This window comes from Physeter macrocephalus, chromosome 2 (genome assembly GCF_002837175.3).
Source record: "Physeter macrocephalus isolate SW-GA chromosome 2, ASM283717v5, whole genome shotgun sequence".
Lineage (NCBI taxonomy): Eukaryota > Metazoa > Chordata > Mammalia > Artiodactyla > Physeteridae > Physeter > Physeter macrocephalus.
In genome coordinates, this window is record NC_041215.1 from 53,071,416 (window position 1) to 53,096,119 (window position 24,704).

Below are 24,704 nucleotides of genomic sequence, written 5' to 3' on the forward strand. Positions count from 1 at the left end.
GAGAATGGAAGGCAGTAGGAAGGAGTCTGGGCAGAGGAAACATATAACAAAGCTCCTAATTGAAATATCATTGTTTTATCCAAGAATATATGTGATTTAGTGTGTCTGAGAAAAAATTCTTGTCAAAGGGCAAATAAATGGACTAGCAGGATTGTGAGAATCAGATCTAAAAGTAGACAACACGGGTCTAATACTAAAAAATAATTATGTTCAAGAATGTGTATTTCCCCTTAGGACATTTCCCAGCCAATGGAAGAATTTTTATATGGCAGGGATCAGATCTGTGTTTTTGCCAGTTGACTTTGGCGACATTATGGAGACTTTCCTAGATGCTGGAACATCAGTCAAGAGTTTATTGTATAAAAATAGAAGAGAGATGATGGCAGTCTGAATTAGGTAGTGATAAGATGGAGGCAAAGAAGTGGATGACTTGTGAAAGATTAGGGGGTAGGAAAAAGATTTCGTAATCGCCGTGAAGGGAGGAGGAGGGTGAGGGAAAAGTTAAGGACAATATTGAGTTAGAAGGCGGGGCATCTGGGCAGACAGAAATTCTCTGGGACATGTATAAGAAGAGTCAGGAGGCAAGGGAACCGAATTGTATACAATGTTCTCTGTTTTAGGAAAAAATGGGTGTAGCAGAACTATGAAATGGTCCTCCAAGTGAAATGCCCTATGCTCAACAGTATAAACTGGATTGAAATGCTCAAAAGATTGGTCAATTACACCTTCTCCATTTTACCTCCTAAATATCCTTTCTAGAATACTTGACATTCTTCTTATTTTTTAAAGTATTCTCAAACACCACATGATAATGTTTCGATAACATGAAATACCTCTCTTAAACTGCATTTGTTCAAGTTGTAAAACTTTTAAACTTATAATATTTTCTAAGTCACCTTCAAATACAGTTTGTCTTCCATATCCACAGATGTGGAGCCCATTGTACTATACCATTTTATATAAGAGACTTGAGATTCCTCAGATTTTGGTATCCTAGGAGGTCCTAGAACCAATCTCCCACAGATACCAAGGAAAGACTATACTACTGTCCACATGATTTTGATTGAGGAAGGCGTTTTAATTTACATTTACAGGTGAGAAAATTGATGCTGAATTGTTAGGTGACCTGTTATATTTTATCATGATTAAGCAGAGTCCTGCCTCAAATCCACATCCTCTAGTTTCAAATCACTTACAGAAAGATATTGCAGGTTCCAGACCACAATAAAGGGAATATCACAATAAAGTGATATTCACATGAATTTTTGGCTTCCCAGTGCATATAAAATTTTTGCTTATACCATATTGTAGCCTATTAAGTATGCAAAAGCATTGTGTCTAAAAAAACAATGTACATACCTATTAAAAACTAATGCTGTTGAAAAAATGGTGCCAATATATATACTTGCTTAACACAGAGTTGCCACAAACTTTCAGTTTGAAAAATATGCCTGTTCCTTTTATATATATTTTATTGTTTAGTTATATATATATTTTAACCTGAAACAACTATAATCATAGAGTGTGTAATTTTTAGTGTCTTCCTTCTTTTGCTTGATATTATGTCTGTTTTTGTGACAGTAATTTTAAAAAACTTTTTTGGCTCTATGATATTTTAGTATATAAATACACTGTAGGTTACTTGCATACTTGTAAGTTGATGGGCATTTGGATTGTTTCCTGTTTTTATGTGTAATGAACAAAGAAGCTATGAATATTCTTCTGTGTATAGTTTGGTGTAAGTACGTGCACATTGCTGGGTTGCAGGATTATGTGTATGCTCACTTTAATAGGTACTCTCAAATATTTTTACAAAGTGAAAGAATTAATTTGTAGTTATAATTTGTAGTTTGGTAAAGTAGTATTCAAGTCTTTTGACAAATTTTCTATTGGGCTGTCTGTCCTTTTAATGTTAATTTGTAAGAGTCCTTCATATACTCTTGGTAAGAGTCCACTGCTGTATACATGCATTGCAAAATTCCTCTCCCACTCTATGTCTTGTCTTTTACGCTCTTAATGTTGTCTTATAATGAACAGAAGTTTTACATTTTAATATGATCCAAATTGCAAATCTTTTCCTTTATGGTTAGTGTTTTTTTGTTCTGCTTCACAAATCTTTCCCTGCCTCAAGTTCATGAAGGCCTTCTCTTATGTTATCTGTAGTGAATTACCTTTCAATTTTAGATAATAAGTCAATAAGAAAATATGACCAAATTATACACTGCTTAAAAGAAACTCATCTCAAATTCGGAAACATATGTAGGTTGAAAATAAAAGGATGAGGAAAGGCATAACAATGCAAAAAAATTAGAAAAAAAAAGCAGGAGTAACTGTATTACTATCACATAAAGTAGACTTCAGAGCAAAGAAAATCACTAGAGACAAAGAGGGACATTATAAAGTGATAAAAGGATCAAGCTACCAGGAAAACATAATGATTTAAACGTGTGTGCAAGGGAGTCTCAATATACATAAACCAAAATCTGATAGACCTGAAAAGAGAAATAGACAAATTCTCAATTGTAGTTGGAGACTTAAAAATTCTCTCAGCAACTGATATGAACTGCTACACAGAAAATCAGCATAGATATAAAAGATCTAAACAATACAACCAACCAACAGAATCTAATTGACATCTATCTATCTCACTTTACCCAACAACAATAGAATATACATTTTTTCAAGTATCCATATCCTAGGCTATACAGCAAGCCTCAACACACTTAAAAGAATGAAACTAATATAAAGTATGTTCTCTGAATATAATGGAATCATACACATACAAAAATACAATTAAAAAAAGACAAGAGGAAAATCTCTAGACACAGCATAACAGCCAAAACTGGAGCGGGGGGAACAAAAAACCAAACAGATGAACTGCAACAGTTGAATGGCTAAACAAACTGTAGTCCATCCATATCATGGAATACTACTCAACAATAAAAAGAAACAAACTATTGATACACACAACAGCTTGATGACTCTCCAGTGAATTCTGCTGAGTGAAAAAAATATCCAATACCAACGTTTACATCCTATATGATTCCATTAGTATAATATTTTTGAAATGACAATTTTTTAGAAATGGAGGACCGATAAGTGGTTGTCAGGGGTTAGGAATGGGGTGAGAGTGGGAGAAAGAAATGAGTATTTTTATAGAAGGGCAATGCGAGTGATGATTGTCGTGATGGAACTCTTCAGTACGTTGACCTTGCTGGTGGATACATGAACTTATAAATGTGACAAAGTTGTGTAGAACTAAATACCCCCCCCACACACACACAAATAGGTACAAGTAAAACTGAGACTATCTGAAAATGATCAGTGCATTGTATCAATGTAAATATTCTGCATGTGATATTGTTTTGTAGTTATACAAGTTGTTCGCATTGAAGAAAACTGGGTAAATGGTACATGGAATCTCACCACATTATTTCTCAAACTGCATGTGAATTTACGATTATTTGAAAATTAAATGTTTAAATAATACATTTTGTACTTTAATGTATTAAACATCAAGAATACACCCACTTTTGAACATAGTTTAATTTACATATTAAAAAATTTAAAGTATACTTTTTAATGGGATTAAACACAAAAATCTTAAAAGAATGCACTAATGTGAAAGTTGAAAAATGAAAATGCTAATGGACCTTTCATTTTCCATACAGTATGATTTCCTCTTGATATTTTTTGACCACATAAAGTATATTCATTTAACATGGCAGAAGTAAATCTTCAGCTTCTTAAAAAAAAACAAAAAACCCCGTCACTCCATTTACTATAATGTAACTTTTAAATGTAATTACTATAAGAAATTTTGCCTTCTTGTTTATTCAGTTCCCATGGACAAGATGACAATTTTTTTAACCTATTGTAATGAGAATAATAATATTGCCTGTGTTTATGTTTTTGAATTTTAAGGCACAGATTTGAGATGACTACTCCATTTCAAAATTAAACTATCACCTGCTTATGACTTAGTAATAGGCACCTCACCACAAATTTTAACTGTATGTAACTTTGGCATATATAAAACTGACAAATACACATACATTCATTTAGTTAAGTATATTTAAGGTTAGCTACTTCTCCTTTCTCAAATTTATAAACAGTCAGAGTGGGTTTGTCAGTTTGGGGAAACTAGCAGAGGAGTGTGGTATTGTAGTAATATTGAAATTTTGTTTTAAAATTCTTTGCTAGTAGAATGAAGGTGGAAGAATTGGCAATTTCAACTCTTGCAGTATGTTATCACCATACTCTCAGAAAGAGTGCACTTAGCCAACTCTGACGAAACTGGGTGTGTTATATATCAAGCAGGAACCATGGGTTCCTTATGCCAACAACACATTTCAACTCTTACCTTATTACCACATTTCTTGGACACTACAGGATAATTTCTTCTAAGCTTTTTGCTGCTCATGTGTGAAATCTTAAATAATCTAGCCAAATATAATGAAAGTTCAGGGCTGTTCCGTGACATTGGTTTACTGAACGCTGATCTGTGAAAGTCTGAATGTGCAAATCTCTATCAATGTGGTCAATGAAACTTCACCATCACCTTGAGAAAGCATTTTTTTCCCACTGTGTAGATTCTTTTTAAGAGGTTCACTAAAACATGCCATGTCACAGAAAAATTTCTTTCTCTCGAATATCCTATGTGAATTCGAAGTACACGTGAGCTATTCTACATGAAATTCATAAGCATTATGCAGTAGAAAAGAAACATTATATCTGAATTATGGAGGTTGTGTTTCTTTTAATGAAATTCATCCAAATAACAAGTAAATTTAGGGATAGTAGAAGAAAATGCTAAGGTGTATTGACAACACAAGTTTTTACAAGAGCCTAACCTAAATAGAAAACCACATTGAACTTTCTAGAGAGGGCAGAAAGGTCAACCATCTTATAGTAAGCAGACAGCACAGTACAAGAGGAGCATATGTCAAAAACATACTTTATTTACCTTTCATTAGAATGTCTTCCTCTGAGAAGGTTAAATACTCCAGGATAGGGATAGGATTTTTCTCATGTTAACTAATCCAGATAAAAGTGAGTAGAGATTTGCTTTCTTCAGCATTTATTGATATTAATTGCTTTATTGAACTAGCTGTGGCAACAGGGATTTCCCAATGCCAGGATAAAGGATCATTATTTATAAGCTAACTGATCCCACAAATTCTACACTTAGCTCAACATTTCTGTTGGAAATACTGTAAGAATCTTTTTTAAAAAAATGTTGTCATATTTCAGCCTTCATACGGTATGCTAAATTACATAAGCTAAATGATAAAACATTTTCCAGGAAAGGGGAATTTTAGAGCCTCACATACCAGGCTTCAAATCAAGCTATGAAATGTAACTTATTATTGTGTTTTTCTTCCATTTATTTTTAATTCTTCCCCTTTGGCTCTGTCTTACAGGTGTCCCTAGTTACAACCATCAGTAAAAACAAAACACATGTGTAGGCTATAAATCTGTATTTGTGTTAATTCATAGGAGAAAAATATCTTCAGTTCTTCCTTCCAATTTCCTTTCCTCTCACCGCTTAGAAGCTCTCTATAGGGCTCTGTGCTTACCATTACAGAAACCAAATTCTGTCCCACGTGCTAAGTTAACAGGAAAGTTCCTGCATGTTATTTCTCATTGCAAGTAAAGAAGTCAAGGTGGAAATCCCCAGGTTAATTTAGAACATGAAAGGATTTAGAAAGGGAATCAATATTTGGTAAAAGGAGAGAGCTGCCAATTTAGCCTTTTGTAGTAACTACACAAGGTTCAGTCAATCAGACCATTATCAAGCGTTAGCACTAACTTTTCACAGTGGGAAAAGTTAAAAAGTTTGAAGATTCTTGAATATGAAATAGTTAATAAGTTTTCCCGGCACCAGAAGGGAAACTCTTACAGTTTTGTTCAGATATTCATACTATAGAGGTGCCAGAGGCAATGCTAAAGCCAAGGTAGAATTGGTTATTTGCTTATAAAGTCTGATTTGAGTGCTTAATAGATAAGGTGTTTTAAATCACATCACTTTGAAATGTGACATGCAGCTTGTCAGCTTGGAATGTTTTCTTCCTCCTTCTTCATTTTCATTTTGATAAAATAATAACTGGTTCTCTAACATAGTTCTTTGGTCTTGAGATAACCACACCACCAACAGCTAGAAACAAGCATCAGGGCTGTTAGATATTATATTTTGATAAATCACTGTTTTGTGTTTGTATTTTGTTTTTCAAATCGCTTCTTTACCCCGTAATAAATGAACACATTTTTTTGTGAGGGGAAAAAAAAGTATTTTTATGAATACAAGAATGTATCTAAATAGTCATCTAAAAATTGGAGACATAAATTTATATAGTGCTTGCAGGGTATCTTAGATTTGATTATGAAGTTATTCCATGAGTAGGTTTTGCCAAGATTATCATAGAATCAATGAACTGGACTTATTAGGTCATCATCTCTTACTAACAGTATGGAGTTCTCAAAAGCTTTATTAGGTGCAATTGTAAGTGGCTCAGACAAGAGGTTTCAATCATTTCTTTTAGAGATGATTGCACAGTTTCAGAAATTTTTATTGGCAAGAAATGATTTCTGATGCCTAGTCAATGTGTCATTTTTCTCTTAGAACACTTGCAATCATTCCTGTCCTCCACCTCCTACCAACCACATGGGGTTATTGGGGTTTTGGGGGGGTTGTTTTGTTCAGTTTTCACACTCTTTTCACCCCGTAAATTTTGCCCACATGATCAAATACCCACACGAGAAAATAAAAATAAAAATTGGACAAGTTCGTCTGAAGAGGAATTAGAATGAGTTGAAGTAAACCATGGAAAGAGAATATTTAGTTTGGCTTAAATCACTGCTGTAATCACTTAAACATGAACAATAATCCATTTGGAAAATATCAGAAACTGTTTTATATCACAGACATATCATTAGGCCCCCATAACATTCCAGGAACCTGCCCTTTTCAACCCCTACATATCCCCAGAGAGATTATTTCTATAACAATAGAAATAGAGATTTTGAACATTATTTTATTTTCTACTACATAAAGATAAGATGGCATGGTAAGTGTATTGTCCTGAGCTCCTTCTCTCTCTGGGATGGAGGCTTTAAGAAACTATTGCAAGCCAATAGGGAGGTTTTCCACAGCATGTAGGAAAAAGCTCCTTGTGAGCCAGGAGTCCCACAGCGGGCCTTTTTTCAGCCTATAAACAATACAGCTAGGAGTTTCAGTGGGTTAAGCATCAGGCTGGAAATTTGTAATAACATGAGGTCTGATTCCAGATCTATAATTTACTGGCCTGTTGAGTGACAATGGGCACATAACTTCACTGACGTGTATTTTTAAAGTTTAGTCTTGAAATTTGTATTAGTTACACATTTGTTCTTGTTCATAGTAGAATATATCAACCCCCCAAAATAAAGAAAAATCTAAAAAAAAACCCTAATTTAAAACAAAAAGGCTAAGTAGATACTCTGTAAACAAAAAATGCACACTGTAATTAAGTGGGATAAGCCACACATGACACTTCTAAAACAAAGTGTTGGTGGACACTTGAGCTATAAAATATTAAAACGTATTATTCAGCTTTCATACTTAAAAGTGTGGATTGCTATAAAACCAATAAACAGACAAAAATATCAGATTTGTAACTCAGAAAAAAATTTAAAAAAAAAGAATTTGGAGTATTATTGAACTGACATCATGATTCAATAGTTTCTAGCAAGAATTCTTACTAAATGATGCTGAAACATCAGTTAAATGTTTCTAGATAAGAAACATTTGTCTTTATCCAATGTTAAAATTATTTCCCTGTTGCTTAAAATGTTAATTTAAAACATTAAATAGAAGCATTTTAGATGAATATGAAATCAGTTATATGTAGAATCTTTCTAAATTTCTAAGCAATGGAGGAATTCACAAATGAGAAGCTAAGAAACTTTATAACATTAAATGGAATTTCTAAATGTAATATATTAAAGTTCTAAAGTAAACAAAAACTAAGGAAAATTTTACAAATTATATAATAGACCTGTGGTGTTACTCTAATTTTATAAAAAGCTTGTTGAGTCCAATAAAAAAGACCACTCTCCACTAAAATATTGAACAAAATAAATGAGATTCACAAAATAAGAGTTAACCAGTGTATTATTTCAAAAATTATTCTCATCAGCAATCCAATACCCTTAAATCAAATACATTTTTTAAACAAAAACGCATTTTTCTGGGAAAGACCTCTCCTAAACTACTGATAGGCATATAAATTTTAATAAACTTTATGGAAAGGTAGAAATAGTTGGAAAAATTGATTAAAAATGTAAAAATTGTTATGCCTAAATTTGTATGTCACATTAATTCTACTTCCAGACATTTATCTTAAAATATTGTCAGAAATGCAAACAAAGATTCACCATGAACATGTTTATTGCAGCATTATTTATAGTAGTTAAACCACTGGGAAAACTGAATGCTCATTTATAAATGTTGTGACTGGTTGTATTCAGGCTCATGCATAGGGCTCCATAATAGAATACCATGAACTCAACTAAAAATATGCTAAAATGGAAAAAAAGTTATGTAAAAACACTTAAATTAGAATACAGCCTAATAAAATTTTACGTACACAATAATGTGCTTTGGGTTTAAACAGTTACATAGATATATAAAATTAAAAAAAAAAAAACTTGAAAAAAATAAATCAAATTATCACCTAATAGTGACTTTTTTTTCAGGAGTAGGATTTGGGGTTACTCTTTTTTTTTTTCTTTTTATATTTTTCAAATGTCCATAATCAGAATTCAGAACTTTTATAATCGAGGAGAAAAACATATATTTTAGACATGGTTTTTAAGGAGTCCTTATACTTATGGCCACATGATATCGAAGTGAATCAAAAATAAAAACTAAAAAAACCCACATAGTACACTCAAATGATTGTCATTAATAAAATGTCCTTCCTTCACACAAGTGAAATTTGTTTTGCTTTGTTTTTTGTCAACATCACGTTTTCTGGTTTAAGCAAATATAACTCTATTGTGGAAGAAAGAAAATGTTTAAATGACCATAGTGTATAATCACTAATTCTCACATGCTTGCATAATTCTGGAAAAATAAACTGCATTCTCAAATCTCAGAATGAGACCATTGATGGATACCTCCCCAGACATAGGGATGATTAGTTAAGACACCTTCTAATTATTCTCTGAATCTGTGATCTTGATGTAACATTCTTCCATTAAGATCAACACGTTCTTCTTTTAGGAGGAAAAAAAAAAGTGGAAAAGGAAAGAAAACGTAGTTAGTTCATCCAAAGGGGCAAGGGCTGAGAACTGAGTCAACATGGGCAGATAGAGAGGAAGAGGAAATTTTTTGTTCAACCCTAGTTTATTATTCCTCCACCCAAAAACAGAGTATAAGTTAAACCGTGTGTGAAAAGGCAACTGGGCCCCAAAAGCAGCAGCAACTTCTTGACGTCAGATGACTTAACTGGTCTTTGCAAACGTGTTCAATTTGGTTCCTGACCCAGAAAAAAGATCCTTTTCTCCTACTCCCACACAGCATGCTGCACAAACACCCAGTTCTATGACTTTTTTGTTTCCTGCGCAGTGACTTTTCATGCCTGCCTACCTGACTCACGATCTTGTGATTCCACCCCCAGGCCTCCTCCACTTCCTTTGCAGATGCCAATTCCTGCTCCAGGGGTTCAGGGACAGAGCCCACTCACTCTGCCTAGAGAGGACACCCCTGAGACTACCCCTGAGGTGCAGGTTACCTCCTCAGTGTGAGATTAAAAAACAGAGGAAGGATACTATTTTTATCAAGTCAGAAGTTTCAAGTGAGCATCACAGTCATGTAAGGAGGGTTTTCAAGAAAACTTCCAAATAGGGTGGAAAGTGTTCACAGCCCTGGGCCCAGGCCATCCTATGAGAAAAGTCAAGTTTGACTTAGTGGCTATTTACCTTCATTTCCTACCAACTCTGTCCCCTGTCTGTGGCATTATCTGGTACTGTATCACCATAGGTTCTCCTTACCTTGTGGTTAGAGAATCCTGAGAAGTGTTAGCTGATGAAGTTTAATCATCTCTCTGGATATTTACATTTAAAGAACGTTGTCTTGAACACCAACATGAATTTAAGATAGGAAATAATGAAGATAAAATGTTGGATTGATAAGCAGTGCTTCTGGGCAAGCTCACTACTAGTAATTTTGCTGAACTAACCATCAAGTGTTTACTTAGGACCTAATACACTCTTCCTCCTGCTCTAGTTTCCAAAGGCACATTGTTATGTCCGACTTTCCAGGCTTTTGTAAATGGAGGTTTGCTGCCCACATCAACATAGAGAACTCAGTGTAGGGCTGCAATGTATCTCAACAAATGCATGATGGATGACAGAATGAACATATACATGTGTGAATGTAGGTAATATGTATGTAAATATATATGTATTTATGTGTGTATATGTATTAGATGAGCAGATACCTCATGTAGACAATTGATTTTTTAATCCCACATTTAGTTTATTGAATGGCTTATTACATGGCATATATAAACAATTATATTAAAGTAAAAACTGGTGGTCTGAATAATATTTTATCAATGATATCATGTGTGCTTTCGTGAAAGCAACCTGATCTCACCTTCTCTTTCCTTTATGTCTACAGCATACCTTTATAAAGTAGGAAAAGGTGCAGAGTCATGAAAAGTCACTGGTTGGTACTGAATGTGTTTCAGGAACTACATTTAAGTCAAATTTAAGGTTATAATAGTAAGGAAAACTGTGCTTCCTTATTTCAGGGGGACAGTGTTCCTGGTCTGGCTTTGGACCATTGACTACCTTTTAGAGGAAAGAGACCTGGGGCAGGGTATAACCTCCAAATACACAGACTGATGCTCTTTGAATGCACTGAGGGGAAAAAATGTTCAGGAACTGATTATTTCTGCATCTAATCTCCCACTTGATATATAGAGAAAGAGTATTATAAATCATGGTGTTTCTATACAGGTCTGCTACTGACAAGCTAGTAGACAAACAGCTCAATTCCTTTGGTTTAAATATATATATATATTTAAAATTTAAATTACTTTTATATACTCCTGAATCTGTCAGGGTCTCAAAATGAAACTCATACCACATTCAAAATTTGACATCTACAGAAGGGTTTCTTCATAGACAGACTATTGGCAAAGATTCACTGTAGGGGAAGCAGGAGAGATTGTCTGGGCTGGTGTTGGCACCAGTCCTATGCTGGTGACAACTAAAGAAACTCATAAGGAAGAGCCTGTAGTAACAACAGCCAGTACTAATGACTCTTTTGATTAGCAATATTTTTTTCCCTTAGTAAAATAACTGATTGAAGCACTCCCAAAGTCTCAAATCCATTTTGAAAAGTAGCTCTCTGCCATTGAAGGTGGATGAATGCAAAACTGGAATCAGAACTGGATGTCACTGCAAATATTCTGGCCAAAATGAAAGCAACAGGCAACTATTTGCATATCTACTCTACCTGGAATGTTTCACACTGGGTCCTAGAATATACTTTATAATACTGTGATCCAATTTATTGTTAAAATCTCTTTTGATACCTTAGGCTAAATAGTTTTGGATTAAGCTTTATTGCTAATGAGTAATTATGAATTAATGAACTATATAAATTCCATAACTTTTAAAATTGTGTTAATCTCTATTTAGCATAATTGTGGGGAGGCACTCATGTCATGTAGGGTATTGAAACTGGAATACAGTCATTATTGAATTTCTTTTGCTCAAAAGGTTTATGATTGGGAATGGAGACAATAACAATGGGTTATTTTCACTTTTTAAAAAAAGATGGGCATTTCGAACAGTAATAACTGACTAATTTATTTTAAAATGCTCTAATATATTTCAAACACTTCCAGACTCATTTTAACAGGAAACCTTGTAGAACAATTGAAAACTAACTGGAGCTCACAAGCTTCATTCTGCTTCAATTCTGCTGCCCTTAGCGGACATTTCCAAAATTTTGGTGCTTTTTTTTTTTTTCCTCTTGGCTTCAAAAGAGCTGCAACACCAGTTTTTATGTGCAAAGCTTTTCAAGACACTTTAGTCACCAAGTCCTGATGGAAGCATAATATGTAAGGACATTGCCACTGGCTGGCTATACAGGGGAACCGAGGAACTAAATGATCTTTAAGATTCAGTCATCCCTAAAATTGCAGCACCCTCCTGATTTTTTTTCTTGTTTGGCCATCTGTTCAGTTTTTATTTTTAATCCTTTATTACAGTATAAAAGAATCCACAAATAGAGTTAAGATAGGAAAATCAAGACCTTGAGTGACTGAAGTTCCTGCTCTAGATGCGATATTCTGTTGAGACCCTGAAATGTATACAAAGACTACTCAAAGCTTTGCTTTCTCCACCCTATGAAAAAAATAAGTAGTTTTACTAACTAGGAATCTTCTAAATCAGTGCTTCTCGAACTTTGGTGTGAATACAAATTCCTATGGGATCCTGTGAAAGTGCAGTGCAGATTCTGATTTAGTAGATCTTGGGGGAGGCAGGGCCTGAGATTCTGCCTTTCTGACAAGCTCCGAGGTGATGCCAAAGCTGCCAGTCCCAGGGCCAGACTTGGAGAGTAACATGGTTCTAAACTATTGTCCTCCTATCTTCATATCCAAATTTAAAGAGATCTTGGCTTTCTAAATGTGAATCATTCTCTGTACATTCTTCCAGTTCCTGATTTCTAAAAATAAAATTGGACAGAGAACTGGAAGGGGTATTTTAGATTCCTGAAAACTGGATTAAATTAAGGTCAGAAAAACTCTTTAAAAATGCAGCTCAGAAGGTCATAAATTCTAGATCATTTTCCAAACCAACCCTTCTCAAACTGAAGTCGGTTCCTTTATGGGATGATCTCTAGTGTTCACCTCTACTGTCCCTCTTACTAAAAGTACCTTTTCTCCCCCAATAATCTGCCAAATTACTGCATCCCCTCAGTTCTCCATCTCTTCCCCTGCTTATGTATATCCCACAGAGGTGCCCTTTCATATATGTAGACACAATGGGTGAATTGTACTTTAAATAGGAAAGAATCTTTATCATTCAGAGTAACAGGAAATCCCAGACCCAGGGCAATATGTATGTGATATCTGAATACACAATCAGACCCTTTGAATAGCATTACATTGTAGGAGCAACAAACACAGCAGAGTCCACAAAAGCTGTCTTTTTCAGAGTATTCACAATGCAAATGAGCCATGATGAAGGAGAAAATCTGGTTAAAATCACTCACTAGCTGGATACGCATAACCCCACTTTTTATATCTTCAATTTCAATTTTTCAATGTAATGGCTGGCATCTGTTAGAAAAGAAAAATGTAATGGTTAATGTTGTGGAATTAAATCTGTAGCCTCCCAAATTTATTAGAGGCTTCCCCCTTCACCTCCAAAAATCTGATACACTGGTTAGAATGCCTAGTTTTGCTTTTAAACAGAATCTGGTAGTACAACTTGGGAAAGATAATCTCTGAAGTCTCTATATTGCTCTAGGAATATCTGACGATCAGAAAAATGATGTCTATTTTGGGGGTTATTTACTAATAGCATTGTAGTCTTGTGGAAAATACTACCACCACCTACTGGCATATATTGCACATAAATTTGAAAAAGCTTCTAAACCATTTGAACAGTGCCAAATAAGGGCATGGAATAAGATAATAATTATTGTCACTTTACTGAAACTTAAATTTCAAATTTAGTCAAATAATTTTATTTGCTTTTTGAAACTATGATAACATTTACTTCTATCACCTGAATATGTGAACTAGAAGGGAGAAAAGAGCAAGAGCCACATATAGGATGTTTAAATAGAAAGAAATAATGTATTTAGATTGTTGAAATGATACTTGCCTTTGCTTTTCACCTGTTGCTAAGTTCATTTTTGTTTTTATTGGAGATTTATTTTATCAAACCCAGAAAGAAAAGGGAGGTTTGTGTCAATGTAGCAATTCAAAAGGACATTCACACACATAGTTTGCAAAATTCTTTACAACCAACAAAAAATATTTGAAGCAGAATATAAAGATATATACAAATCCCCTTACAATTTCAGCAGCTATTTTGATAAAGGAAAACAGCCAAAAGATTACATGTATAATAAGCTTTTAGAAATTTTTATTCCACAGTTAACGCTCATTAGCTTTCAGGTTAGCATTAAATCATTTGCTCTTCTTTACAATTTCCCTTGGGAAAGAATTAAATCCTCATGTTATTTCTTTAGTGGTTATTTTGAATTTATCCTCAGACAATCTAGTCTTCAGTACTACAAATTTCCTACCTCCAAAGAAACTACTTCTTGCATAGAATCTATTTTCTTGTCCAACGGTTTAATATTTTGCATCAATGAGCTAGATTCATCAATAGGATATGGGATTAAAGGCATGAGTTTTCTTCCCAAAACTTTACTGTGATACCCCTATTTGTTAGACTTATAGAATGGACAGTGTATTATTTTAATGATACTTATAATGACATCTGTATGTACATATAGAGACAAGGATACATTTAGATAAGTACACCTAATGATAATATATTTATACATTGTCATTATATTCAAGAAACTCTTTTGGAGGGTGAACATATACTTTAAATAAATAGAGAAAAAACTTTAATGTTTAATTACAGTTATATATGGAAAGTAGACATTATTTTTGTTATTTTTTTCTCATGGATGTGAAAATGTTTATAGACCATATGGTAGCTCATTCCTAATTATCCTATTTAAATTATAATCAGCTCCCTACCAGCTTAGTGATTGTTCAATGACCTTTTGAAAAAAAAACATTATTGTTCCCCCAAATGCTGTTTTATATTACATTGATAATTAGAATTTATTATGAATTATTGAATTACCTGCACTGTTGAATTGTTCCTTTGACAGCCCAATTTTTGCTTATTTGACTACTGTCTCACTTTTTGATATCTGACGCTACTTCCCCTCCATTTACTCCCTCAAGAGAGAGTCATTAAATCCCTACAGTGTGCCCTGCACTGGTTTGGAAGAGCTGACTCTATGGTTGGTGTATGAGGCACACAAGCCCTTTGACTGGTTGATATTTAAAATAGAGTGATGGAGAAATACAGTAAACAAGTAAAGCAAGAAATAAAAGAAAAGGACACATTATTATAAGTGAAGTGAAATGTGAGGGAGCAATCAGGTAAGCATCTTAGCTGTGGCCAGAAAAGGCCTCTCCAGCAACATGGTCATTGAGCTAAAAGAGAGACAGGAGCCCAATCACAGAGTGAAATCTTATATGATTGATGAAGATTACCTTTTTGAGGTAATTAATTAGTTATCAAAAGGTATTAAAAATATTACCTATCTTTCTCCTATTTTATGCAATAGACTTATGATGAATCTATTATATTTCCAAAATTCAACAAGATTTGAATTAGTACTTTCAACAAAAGTTGAGCTGGTATTTTCATCAAAATTTGAAAGATAGTGTTATGGCTGAATTGTGTCCTGCCCCACAATTCACATGCTGAAACCCTAACCCCCAGTGCCTCAGAATGTGACAGTATTTGCAACAAGTAGATAAATAAATCCTGAAGATCTAATGCACAGTGTATTGATTATGGTCAACAACACTGAATTATAAACTTCAAAGTTGCTAAGAGACTAGATCTTAATTGTTCTCACCACAAAAATAGATATGAAAAGTATGGGAAGTGATAGAGGTGTTAGCCATGCTATGATGGAATCATATTGCAATATATAAATGCACCAAGTCAATACATTGTACAACTTCAGCTTATGCAATGCTACGTGCCAATTATATCTCAATAATTTTTTTTCTAAATTTTGAAATGAAAACGATGGCATTTGGAGATAGGGCCTTTAAAGAGATAACTAAAGTAAAATGAGGTCATGTGGACAGGCCCTAATCCAGTATGACTAGTGTCTTTATATGAGGAGAATATTAGGCCATTAGGGAAGACCATGTGAAGATACTGGAGAAAGACAAAGATGGCCATCCACAAGAAAAGGAGAGAGGCCTTAGAAGATATCAACTCTGCCATCACCTTGATCTCAGACTTCTAACCTCCAGGACTGTGAGATAATACATTTCTGTTGTTTAAGTCCTCTAGTCCATGGTACTTTGTAATGGCAGCCTTAGCAAATTATAGATAGGATTGCAAAGCATTCATGGTGGAATGAAAGGATTATGTTGAAAGAGGGTATAGTCTATGTGAAAGAATGTCAAGGAAGAAAAAAAGGGTGCTATATAAAAAATATGAATAGTTAGGTTAGGTGGAAGTGTAAAGTGAATGGAAGGGGATAGGGAAGACAAATTTTGAAAACCAGATTGGCGTTTTATGAAAGAAAATCTTGATTGTCAAGCAAAGAAAATGATTTTAAATACTTTTTGGAAAGTAAAAAAAAAAAATTCTAGTATTTTTCCCCCCAAATAAATCTTACACCAGTCTGTGATACATAGAACAGGTAAAAGCAGAGCTACCATGGTGGGGGGAGAGAGTGGCATCCAGAACCTAGCCCCTCTCAATTTCTCTTGACATCACCACATGTCCGAGATTGACACCTCAGGGATTGATGCAATATTTCAAAAACCACTGGAATAAAGAGTTGAACATTTTTAGTGTACATCTTGAGTCACTATAGTATTTTGTGGCAAGTTGTATTACTGTACTCAATTTCTTGCTTCCACCCTGTCCTGTAAAAGGATTATACAAATTTATCTACCATCAGGTGACGTGCTATACCCTGTCAATGAGAGGGGTGCACATCCCTACCACAGCAATGCTGGGTTTGGCCATGTAATATGGTTTGGTCAATGTAATGTGAGCAGAAGTGACATGCACCGCATATAAGCAGAAGCTTTAAGAGCCATCACACATTTCTGCCAGCTCCCTTGCCTTTTTTTCTCTGCCATAAGAATATTATACCACAAATGGCAGATGCTCCCTCAGCATGTGTCTGATATAGGAAGACCCATGGAGCACTAGACAACCATCATGTATGAAGTGAGTAGGAAATACATATCTGCTATAAGCCACTGGAATTTGGGAGCAGTTTATAATTGCCTCACACCTGACTGATAGAGTGTTTATAAGGGAAACCAAGCGAATCAAACTAATCAAAACAAGGGAATAGTTTTGCTCAAAACTGTGTGTTTAGCAGGTTCTATATTGAACTACAGTGAAAAATATGGAGTTGATAAACATTGTGCATATATACACTGATAGACATGGTAAATGGTATTAGAATTGTCTGTTATTCCCTACTCTCTGTACTCCTTTTCATGTAACCTCATCTCCACCCACAAAATCTGCTGAGTGGGGTCTACTCAACCATGGCACCACTGCTTGGATAAAGATGGGTGGACTCTGTCTGAATCTGTCACTTTTAGGGGGTAACTATAGGCTGGACAGGAACTTGGGATGTTTGAGCTAGCTCAATTAAATTTCTTACCTTGGGAATTTTAACTAAAAGACTGAGAGAGAATTTTTATAATGATAAGCTAAAAAGTCATACAGACTCAAGTCTAGGGCAGAGCATTGTGAAACCTTAAGCATAGTGAAATGAAAATAGAGAATTTGTGGACACCAATTAAGAGAAAGACAAGAAAGAGAAAACCTAAAGGAAGCAGTGAAGGAAGCAGTGATGTTCCTCATTACTGCCTCAGGTCCTGCCCATAGTGAGCCTGAGACAGACTGGGACCTGGAACCCTTTGCTGAAGTGCTTCACCTGGACACATGTCTCTCAAGCAACAAAATACAAAGAAACTATGAGGGACTAAAAATAACCACATGCATGCCCAACTGAGGCAAGGCATGAACAATAAGATACAAAAAGGTCAAAACCCAACTGCCACTTCTGATGTGGCAGAAGGAAAAGCAGGGCACTGCCCATGACCCCTGCAAACAGCACCACCAAGGGCATGGACAGACCACCTAAGCCACTCGTTCGGCCCAACCCACCCATCTGCCTGTACCCTCACCCCATTTAAGGAACCAGGTCGCCCCCACTTGGCGAGCAAGCAAGTGCACCTGTTACTTGTTCTCACTCCCTCGTGCTACATCATGAGTCCCAATAAAGCCTTTCCTGAATTTCTAGTCTGGCCTCTTATCAATGTCGATGGATTAAAGAGTCCAAGAACCCAGTTCTGTAACAAGCTCTGAGTTCCCTTTTCCTCAGTGCCCAGAATACCTCTCTGTAGCTTTAAATGGCTGCCCACCCCTTTTGGTTTGAGCTCATTTGAGAGGGATTCCTTTCCTTGATACAAAACAAAAAATATAAATTTGTTAAAACACCAAGCAAATGTAGGGATGGCCCAGAGTAGAGTGCTGATATTAAAAATAAAAAAGAGAAGAGTGGTGGCTTTGGAGACTCAGAATCAGTGTGTAGAACTGGTTGGCTATGTGGGTAATGAAAGGCAAAAGTTAAATGTTTCTTTGTTGTTCCATATTTAGGTGGTAACAATATAGGAGAGCAGCTGGAAAAGAGATGCCAAAGACAATAAGGTTAGTTTGGGGGCATCCTGAATGTGATGTGAGAGACTGGAATATTTCATTGGAGATGTCTCCTAACCAGTTGCAAAGGAAGAGCATCTATGCCAAAAAAGACAATAACCTGTTAAGTAATTATTTGCCACAGTATGTTTGGGACTACATGAAATACAAAAATAGGACCCTAAAACTTAGTTATTTTAATGTCTCACTTTTTATAAGTTTGTGCAAAAACTCTTATTCCTATGCTTCAATTAAGGGGCTATCTTTGTGTTCTTATGAATTTTTGAGCAGGTCTAACTAATGATTGAAAAACATATTGAACTATTTTAGAAAAAGCACCCTGGACTTTATAAAGGTGTGTGGTGATTCCTTGTTTAATCCATAGTCTCCAAAAACTGGTATGGCAAAGGGAAAATTTTATGAACTAATTTTCATAATTTCAGTGTTCAAAATTGCAATCATGGCAGCCTCCCAAGATTCAAAACAACCAGATGAATACCCTAAGACTAGGTGAAGGAATTAAGGCAAAGTTTAAGAGAGGGAGTTGATGCCTGAAATAAGGTTAAAGTAGAGAAGAGTTCTGAAGCCTTATACATTTTCTAGAAGTGGACCATAAATATGGCTCTGAGCATTTTTGTGGCAAATGCAAAAAGGGAAATGCAATTAGTGTTGGTTAGGTAAAAAATAACGTATCCTCCAGGCAAAGAGAAATTTCCCCCATGGCTGTTAAATAGAGATGATTGTATGATAGATATACAGTAGATAGCAAATGCCGCTCCACGCTTTACAATAACCTTTAAAATATTCCTTCAAAATAAGTGGACAGAATATCTACAAATGCAAGTCTACCAGGAAACTGATTTAAAGTTGCCAGGTTTACAACTTTCCAAAGGACAAGTTTAATAGCTAAATAAATAGAACTTTGAAATTTTCTTTCTATCTATTCCTTAAATACTTCTACATACTGTTTCTATAAAATTCTTTTTGATAATCGTTGAATTCCAGATTGTTTTCCCTGACAAGTTCAAGGGTGCTGCCCTGCTACGTGTTGATCAGTACAGAGGCATAAGCTTTCAAAATGAGCCAGGTGGGGCTAGAGAACACATGCTCTGAGGCCATTGTACCCTTCTGAATATAAAGTGGACTTTTACTGATGTTTTTTCCTTACTAAATAATTTTGAAATGATATGTCATAGGTGTCTTAAATTTCTATTCTAAGAAGCAACTATGATCATTTTATCCTGGAAAACGGTGGAAGCATTGATGGCTAGCAAGACCAAGAGTCTGAGAAAAGTCCTTAGAGAATGTCTGACTTGGAACAATACAACTTCCTGTTTTATTACCCATCAGTTGTAAAGCAGAAACCTTGACTATTCAATAAGCAAAATGCTTTCAGGTTTATTAACTGAATGTTGAAGAATGTCAACCAAAAAAAATGGCTTACGCTTTGGAATAGTTAATATGTAGCCCTTTTTGCTGGCCATAATTAGATAGCAGAGTTGGTTGATGTGGCAATTTAGGAAATATATTCATTTGTTAAAATGGTTCCGAGTTAAAATCGTTTCAGATTGTCCCCTTTAAGCATTCTACACAGAGGCCTATCACAGCTTTGTCTTCATAATCATCATTAAATTCAGTTCAAATACTAGTCATGGGAATTGTTATTTGACATTTATTTATTTTGTAATTTATCTCAGACTGATTTTACTAGGGGAAAAATGCACTAAGGAAGTTGATCTGCTGTCTCAGCACTTATTTGTTTACAGAAAATTTAAGTGTAGGTGACCCTGTTCTGGTCGGAAACTTTACGATTAGAGCTCTTTCTGCCTCAATGAAGAGTACATGTAGTTTTTGTTTTTCTTTTCAGCCTTCACCAGATTTTTAAGGGAAACAAATTAAGGCAACAAGCATTTATTAAAAGGCCAGACAGGGGACACACTTGGATCTTTAAAATATCCAATAATTTTAAGTTAGGAACTGATTCCTATGAGATAGCTTATCATTTGATATGCTAGCATGGTACATTTGTTCCAAATAAAATGAGCACATTTAGGAAAATTGTAGGTAGAGCTTAAATACATACAGGCTAATAGCAATCCTTATATTAACTGTAAATACTAAATGCATTGATTTGGATGTATATATTCAAAGTAATATGAATGCTCTTGGATATACTTTTATCTTTCTTTTTAACATATATAAAATGGGATCCTACACATCTGTATACATGCATATTAATTCTCTTAGAAAAAAACCAAGATTTTCTCATCATTTTGATTCTTCTCCAAAATTTTGTTGTTCTTCTTTGTGACTGTTTTCCACACAATCCCATTTTATTGTATTTGGATCCTTACACAACCAAAATTAGGGTATTGGTATGTACTTTAAAAAGACAGATTACCTTACTTTTGAGACAAAAATCTACCAATAACTATCACTTTCTTTTGTTCAATTTCCAAAGCTTTCTCTATAAAATAACCTTCTCACAAATAAATATACATTCATTTATTATTTTGCTACTTAGCTTTATTTAGGTTTAATGATATTAATTCTTCCTTAATCATGTCTTTTTAATGAAAAATTATAACAAGGCCTTTACTTTATTTACTTTTAGCTATTTCATAAATACCAGAAGAGAAACTGGATGGTTTGTGAGGAAACTTTGAAAAATTTTTCCATAAAGCAAACTTAGAAATCCTTCCCTTTGGCTCGTCTTCTAATCCTCCTTCACTGTGTTGAAGAGAGATAGAGTTTTTCCAGGTTTTTTGTTAGGTGGGTGGGTTCCAGACCGACTGGACTCTCCAGGTAGGCGATTCCCGCACAGCCCTATCTGGTCACTGGATTTATGACTTATCCAACTTTGAAAATCATCTCAGCCAGTTCATGCTTCACATGCTTTGTTCGCGGGACAGATAAAGCTTTGAGAAGCACAGTATCCCCAGTGGTGCACTGCTGGAGAGCTTCGTGGGCAAAGTAGGTTTTTCGCTTATTAAAATACTTTAATAAATAGGGATCCAGAACAAGTCTGGTCACTCTCACTGTAGCCGTTTTTTTGCATTGCTGTCCCAATCACCTTCCCCACGACCCCCATTTGGCATGGACGAATGAACGAGCTATTGACATTATTTGGCTTTGGTCACCTGGAGGGCTCCCTACGCTGTGGCGCTTCCGGCCCCGGAATCTACTTCCATTTGCAGCGGTGGCACGCAGCCGGCAGTCACCTCCCAGCTCCTTCCATAATCATTTCTGATGCATGAATTTTGGTCTACCTCAAAAAAACAATACAAAACAAAACAAAATTGTAAAATAAATAGAAAAGTACTGATGACCTATGAAGTCAGAGTGTCAGCACACAAGTTACAGAAATATGTTTTGAAAAGGAATTAAAAAGTTTAGAGAAAGTTATTAAAATAATTTCAATATAATCAGTCCATTTGAAACACAGAAACAGATGAACCCAAAAATATCAAGTTTTATTTTTTCTAACTTTTAACCTTTCCTGCATTTATTGCTCATTTTTAAGAAGGCATTGGCACTTTACTGGTGTGAAGATGCAAGATGAGAACATAGGTTTCAAATTGAGGTGGCTTGGCCAAATCTGGTTGAGAGAAGTGTTTTGTTTGACTTGCACAAAATAAATAACAAATTTATTTTAAAATTGAACATGATGTCAACGTTTAAAAATTAAGGCACTTGATACATTTAATATTGTAAGAAAAATCCATAATTCTGACTTTTTTTGAAAAAATATAGGCCAGCTTGCAACAAGGGGCACGGCAGCCATCTGCTAGAGCTGTATACAGGCTACACATTTTAGCTGGGTGCTGCTCCCCGGGTAGCCAGAGTCCCATTTACCATAAACACCTGTCTCCTGCAAGATTTTAGTTTCTGCCTCCTGAGATAGTCTATGATCCAAAGAATACTTATTTCTTCTAGCAAAAGATAGAATCATAGTATTTTCTTATTTCCTTCCTGGCAACCTTCCCACCCATTCCCAAATGATAATAATATAACGTGGAAGTAAAACAAGGAGAAGTGTAAAATAACCCATTGTGAGATAAACAATCGCTCTCATGCACTCCAAGCACACAGTCTTTTTGCTTGATAATTCAGCTTGAAATGAAAATCAGTGAAAAGACCAACTATCTTCATGTCGTTCTTAACCTAGGCTTACACGAGTTCTTTGAAAGACAGACTTTCCAAAAGGGTGACAGCATCTCGGGTTGTGCAAACCTGCAGGCTAAACTACAGATGGTGCCATTTAGCAATGGCCAAATTGCTAGTTACGACCTTTTGAAAAATGCAGGGTTTATCACAGAAACACTGACAGTCACCGGAATACCATGTCTCTTTTGGGCATTGTTTTAACAAATGCACTTGAAAGAAAAATGTTCTCGGTTAACTACAGTTCCCAGAATACCTTGTAGAACATTCGGTCTCTAGTGATCATAAAATGGCATAGCCCTCTGCCTCCTCTGACAGAACTCAGGGGAAAGTGAGCAAGTGCATTATACCATGTGACAAACTTTAAATTATGAAAAACACTAGTGTGTAGTTTCATCGGAATTTGCATTCCACTGGCAGGAGGTAGATCTGAAATCTATTTTTATCCAAAGGATCTTGTTAAACTAAGATTGCCCTGTTACTATATGTAGTTCTTTCATGCAGTAGTGCCTGAAGGTACTTCTTATAAACAATAGAGAATAAATCCAAACAAGCTGAAAAATGTTTATTGCAAAATACTGTAGTTCAAGAAAAATTACATCTGCATGGACTGCATATTTTGGATGCAATTTATGGTGCAGTTTCTCTTCATTAACCACATCTCAGAGAATTTTCAAAGCATCAGTTTGCATATTATTAACATGTACTTAGAATAACAATATAGAAAGAGTCAGGATTAAAATAAAAGGTTAAGCGTAAAATGTAAGGTGCTCTCAGTGCATCTATATACATGCAATTCCTTAGAAATTCAGCTTTTTAATTAAAGTGAACTAGACCTTACCTAGACCAGCTAGATTAATAAGTATCTCATTCTACTCTAACTATTCTCCTTAATAAAAGCAGATGGAATCCATTTTGTAAGAAAAAGTATAGTATTAACCATCTTTGCTTCTTTTATGTAGCTAAACACATAAAATTATTCTACAGCGTTTTTCATTGGAAAGAAACAGTGACAAAAAGGAAGCTATAGCATTTGAACTCAATGGAAATTTTTCTTCAGTTACTCTACATTGCAGATATGTATTTGGTTGGATGCTTGATTGTTTTTGTTTATTTTTTTGCCATTTATATATATGGTCTATTATTTTACAGCTAGAGATTCTTAAAGGAAAATCTATATCAATTTTATTTACAAATGCATATAGCATTTTAAACCATTAAAAAGCTAAATATGAACACTATTAATAAGTCTCTGAAAATTTCAATATTATACTATCCATGTGTCCTCTCTAATCATTCATACTCAGATCCTTGAGGGCATTCCTTGCAAGTTAGTGGAAGAAGATGGATTCTAATCTATTACTTATATGTACAGTTTCTATGTATAGTATAAAGAAAAGTTCGTTTTCATTCAGAATTGAGTTGGAGGGAATTCCCGGGTGGTCCAGTGGTTAAAACTGGCACTTTCCCTGGTTGGGGAACTAAGATCCCACAAGAAGCCACGCAGAGCAGCCAAAAAAAAAGAAAAATGAGTTTGAATCCTGCTGGTATTTCCTAAACTCTGTGATGTTGGGCAAGTCAGTTAATCTGTCTGAGCTTCAGTTTTCTCATCTGAAAAACAGGGATAAAAATATTTACTTCACAGAATTGTTGAGAGGGTTAAAGGTCAAATCTATGCAAAGCACACATTACAGAGTCCAACACACAGGAAGTACTTTAAAAAGGTAGAGGTGGTTATCGTTATTTCCTCTCTGAATCTAAAGTACTACCAAAAGGCAGTCCAAGTCAGCCTGAATTTGTATTAGATGCTGTTTTAAAATAAGAATTAAATTTGAAATGTTTCACTTTTTCAGCTGTTACCGCTATATTTTCAAACTTCCTAGGTAGGCATCTCCTACATCTCTCATTGATTAAGCCTCCAATCCCATCAGTGGAGAACTAGCCCTGCCCTGCATGGCCCTTGCCTTTTCAGGCTCACTTGTTTGAGCTTCTCAGTTTTGTCACTCTAAGTGAATTTCTAGTTT

At 35.0% G+C, this 24,704-nt stretch overlaps 1 pseudogene; it reads right to left on the reverse strand.

Moving 5' to 3' along the window:
* Positions 1-21,243: 21,243 nt before the first annotated feature.
* Positions 21,244-21,639, reverse strand: LOC102977515 (28S ribosomal protein S17, mitochondrial-like; annotated as a pseudogene).
* Positions 21,640-24,704: the final 3,065 nt, after the last annotated feature.